Genomic DNA, 5,665 nt, shown 5'->3' on the forward strand with positions numbered 1-5,665 from the left:
TCAGACTTGGAATCTGCTTAGCTAGTAAAAAAACAAGCATTACTGGATTTCAAGCTTGTCATGGAACCAAAAATACATTGCCGCTGAAAGTAATCCATCCAGAGAGCTCCTACAGAAATTATTTTCTGTTGCAGTTTAGTTGTAAACTAAATTTCTACGAGAAAGCGTTGTAAATTAATAATCATGTTGCTCTTTGTTGACTGGATATGTATGTAGGCAACTGCTTTTTAGTTTTGTATTTGATGTCTGTCTGACCTCTTTCTGACATCTTGATTAATGCAGTTTTAGCAACTATTTTTCCTAATTTATTTTTGTGTTACCTTGAAAACACACTGAGCATGAAAGTTTCATACTTGACCTTGGAAATAGTAGTTTGACAAAATAATTCTATCACAAGGTTCACTCAAAAGCTTGCATCTGCTTCCCACAGTCTTCATCAGTAAACAGCGCTGGGTGAGTCAACATAATAGGAACTACGTAACTAATTTCTTTCTCTGCTGTCCACTGACTCCTGTTCGATGACCTTTGACCTTTTCCCAGTGGATGCTGCAAGTGGCTTTGGTCTTGTATTTACAGATAGCTTTTGTCTGTTTCTGCTGTTCATTCAGTTGGTTTAGTTTTGTTGTGTTCCTCATGGCTGTCACATGTGATCTCACAACCCAGTCTTTGTCGGACAATTCTAAAATCTATTATCTACATCTGGTGTCAATGCAGGACTTAGTTTGGTAAATGGAAGACATTTCCGCTTAATCTCTGATAAGATGTTGTGGGTTGTGTAGGAGGGTCTTCACCTCTGATCATTGATGTTGGAGTGGTGGTTGGAGTTTATATGAAGATATCACTCTGTGTGAATGGGTTTCCTGTACATTGTGCTCTTTATGCTCCTCTCAGCCCTCACATACACACGTTTTCTAGGAATGCTGCTTAGCATCCCCCTCCTGTTCACTGTGAACTATAGTCTAGTTCCATACATAGGTCATGTGGTCCTGTGATGACAAATGAGCAAGCTGATGACGTTGAGATCTCCAGAAAAGGTTGTTATCTAACGCTGGACCATGAGTTAAGAATATTTCGTCAAATTACACGTATTGTTAGTAGATGTGTAACTAATGTGGTGTTATGCATTTAATTCACCCCGCACTTTACAACATTACATTTTATTTGCTTTAGAGTTGCAGGAAAACTAATAATACATATTTGACCGCAGCCATCCCTCTTTGCAACATTTCACCTTGCCATTTAAAATACTGACATATGTACATCTTGACACACAATCACTTAATTTCTATTCTTACTAGAAATCCAAACCACTTGATGACCACATCTGGCTCTGGCACTTCTTGTCAAAAGACATGTTGATGTAATGTTGGTATGAGTGAATGCTTTTTTCAAATGGTGTAAACCATTTGTAGCTACCAAAGCACAAGAGCTGCTGGTCATCATTGCAAAGATGGTCTTAAATCAGAGTAGGATCAGGACAGGCACGAGTGGGATGTATACACGGAAACTGAAAGAGCACACGGATTATGCCAATTTCAACATTATGAGTGAACTGTCAGTATTTATTTTACTGCTTACATAAAGTGGTGCTGTACAAGGGTTGTAACAAAATGGTGACAGATGTAGAACAAAGACTGCAGAAAGTAATAGAAATGACAGAACTTTTTTTACCTTAGAAAATGTACCTTAGATTATGTACCTTAGAAGGTTTGTTGTTAGTTGTTTGTAACAGAGAAATGTATGAATGTGCATGTCAGAGTTAATGATATATGAACTTACATTTGAATTCTTCGGAAGCTCATTAAAGGCTAAAATACTGAAAGACCACAAAATTAATTTGAGCTGATCAGTAATCATATTGTGGGGCAGGTTTTGAGAGTGCAGGAACAGAGCTGCTTGTACAGAATTCGAAATGGGCCAATTATTGACTTATCAATTCATTATTAAAAAAAAACTCTGCAGTATTGATAATTAATATGACTTTATTTTTAAGCATTAAATTTTTTTATGTTCATCTGTCACTGTAAATTAACCAAAGATAAAGTAAACAACTGTTAACTTTGCTAAATGAAAATCATATCATTCAGTTATTAAAAACAAAACAAAAAATTTCAAATAAATGATCATTTTTTCTTTCTAATTAGGCATTTTAGTTATTAGTTCTGCCAAACCAAATCTTCAGTAGAATTTTATCAGCCATAGCCAATTAATGATAATTCTATGAGCTGTCCAAACCAAAAACAATGAAGCTCTCTGCAACAGCTCTTTGGTACTGTTACTCTGCAAGCAGCCCCAGAGGGCACACTAGTAACCCATTAAGTGTTGCTTGTATGTGGTGGCCTTCCATTCGATTAGATGGTTAGAGTAATAACAAAAGACAATTATTAAGTAAAGTCTAATAATTATAATAGGGTAAAAATGAAAATATACAAATGTATATCAGCACATTTGCCATCCTCAGGTTGTCTTGTATGTATCATGCCACCATAAAGTTCCAAAAAAGTCGTGAGCTCTCCCAAAGCTAGTGAGCACAGAGCTTGTGCTAAAGCTCACTTGCTGGATTATGCTAAGAACCTGTTTAAATTTGTTTTGAGTTTAATAGTTTTGTCAGTAAAAAACTTTCATAGAATCCTCATGTTCCATTTCATCAAATCAGAGATCCTGCCATTTGTTATCTTAACAGACAGTGTAAAGTTTCCTTAGCCACAAAAGAGATCAATTTCAGACTTGAAATGCTTCAATCATACTCTGTATTTTGCTGCCACATTCAGAACAATGACAGCAAATATAACTTGTCACCACTGTTTGTCCCCTTGTTCTTAATGATTGAAAAAACAGTGATAAAAGTTGACATAGATTTGCACAAAGGAAAAGATACTCTTGCATATTATGAAGATTTAAAAACTTTAGTGTTAATGATGTTAATGGACACTGGTGTCTAAAAGAGTGTGTGTTAAATGTGTAATATGTAGATTATTTCACTCAGGGGTGCGAAATGTCAGAAAATCATTTAAAATTTTAAAAATAAAAACACAAAACTAGCTGTTTGTTCCATCAAACAAAATCCTTTGAAAAATGTCTCTTTGATAAATAAATCACATAAATAAGACACAAATTAATTTAAATAAATAAACATAAATAAATATACTTATGTACAATGAAGAGATGCAGAACATCCTCTGAAATTAGCCTTCTTGAAACAGATATAAAGACCAACTAAAAACATGCATGGTCTGCCATGTCTGTACAGTACACGCTCAGTCCATTTCAGTGCAACCAGCGATCAGTTAGAGGCAACCACCCACATCTTATGTTGTGGATGCATTTGGCACAACCTAATACTGGCTGACACTGATCCAATCCTTTAAATTGGCAGTCAGCACATCCGAGGACACACAAGAGGCAAAAAGCAGCACAGTGGCTCATTGCTGGGCTCATCCATTTCCTGTTAATATCAGATGATAGTGGGAAAAACATGTCTACTGACTTTGAAGTTAACATCGGTAACTTATTTCCATGTTTAGTAAATTCTTTGGTTTTTTTCCTTCTTCCCCAGAGTCAGACATGCTTTCAGATGCCTTTTTGTATCACTATATATGTATATATGTGTATATATATATCTATTTGTATATATATATATATATATATATATATATATATATATATATATATACACATATATATACACATACATACACACACACACACATATATACATATATATATAGATATATATATATATGTATTTTATGAATGTGTAAACTGTATACTATTTGTAGCATGCCCAGATTTTTGCTATTAAGTTTGTGGTTACAGTGCTATTATTTCCAATACAACCAATGGCCGGAGTCGCAAAAATAAGACCAAACTAGAAATAAACCACGATTATCCTTTAAGACACTGGGTAGAGGTTTTCACGCATAACTTCCTCCACACAACAGTCTCCATTTAAATTGTCATTTACATTTTGGTTAGAGGTGGCATACAGAATAGTATGCTGCATTAGTTCCCATCAACATTTTGTAATCTTAGGTAGTCTAACATACACTATATCTTTAATACATCACACTTCTTTCCATGGTGCAGCATTTCTTTTTATCATTATTGGATTTGAATCATGGTTGGGCTGTTTCCTCTCAACTTGCCCAATATAAGGGGACTAGACGTACCTTAAAGGCTATTGCAAAATGCTGTACAATATAGAGAGAAAATGTGTCTTTCAACAAAACATATGTTGTTACATTGAACATATCCCATCTGACGTGTCAACAAATAAAATGTGAACAGGCTGAAAAGGAACAAAAGCATACTCCTGAACAGTGACTGCTTCATTTGCCTCTTTTATGTTTTTTACAAAGGCTGGTTTACTTTTAAAACACAATTTGTGGTTTAAAGTTTGATATAAACTCGCCTCTGAGTTTGTAGTGATATTAGGAACATTATAATGTAAATTATGATTGTAATATGTCAATTACAATACAAATATTTAGTGAAGTTAGACCAGCCGTCAACTGTAGGGCTAAGGACTAAAAGGAGTTATGTGACCCAATTGTTATCAATTAATTGAGGTGAACTAGGTTAAACTCATTGTTCAACATGAACATGTTCAATAAATTCCAGGCGGCAGTAGTGCAATGGGTTGCACTGTCAGAGCACTATGGAGTTGGCATGTTCTCCCTGTGCCTGTGTGGGTTTTCCTCCAGGTACTCCAGCTTCCTTCCGCAGTCCAAAGACATGCAGGTTATGTTAATTTGTGACTCTAAATGGCCCATAGGTGTGAATGTAAGTGTGACTGGTTCTTTGTCTCTAAATGTTGGCACTATGATAGACAACTGGGATATGCTCCAGCCCCCCCATGACCCTCAAAGGATAAGCAATACAGCTAATGGATGGATGGATGGACATAAAAACGGCATTCCTCAGTTTCTCTGACTCTGGGTTCATAGGAAAAATTGTAAAACTAAATTATCTTTAAAACTGCCACATTACAAAGACCCTTAGCTCCTGTTCATTTCTTACCCTGGCTTGTAGTGGACACTGTACGAACTGCTTTAATATTAAATACTGCAATCCCCTATCCTCCCCTATTTACCTTTGAGGTAACCTGACTTTAGCCAAGGAGGTCATACAATGCATTAGCAGCCTCAGAACTACACAAGTTCAGATTCAAACACTAAACATCGCGTGTTTCATCAGCATTTAAAAGATGGAAAGAAATTATTAATTTAATTCCAGGTCAACCAGATGCCCCCCAATTTGGACAAAACTCCATCACTAACAGAAAGATTGCTTGCAAAACTCCCTACTGCTAACTTAAGTTATTTATTTATTGAGTTAAGAAATATCAAGTTATCACTGTCTGTTTAAGCCCCACATCTACCTTGTTTTCTATTAATGATTCAATTCTATTCATCATTTGAGAGAAAAGCATTTTATCCTCAGCTGAAACTCTCCAGCATTAAAGTCAAATGCTTTCTGCTAACTCTGGTTTCCATTTGACTGACTGCTTGATCATGTTGCACTGTCTCTGTGACACATTTCCTCCTTAAAAACACAACATTCACAGTTTACAACAGCCTCTCCTTCAGATCTGTAAATTAAATAATATGTGTACAAAAACAAAAAAGGGAGAGGAAAAAAGAAACAATGAGCCGATCGAGCGTGC

Source organism: Xiphias gladius, chromosome 3 (assembly GCF_016859285.1).
Source record: "Xiphias gladius isolate SHS-SW01 ecotype Sanya breed wild chromosome 3, ASM1685928v1, whole genome shotgun sequence".
NCBI lineage: Eukaryota > Metazoa > Chordata > Actinopteri > Istiophoriformes > Xiphiidae > Xiphias > Xiphias gladius.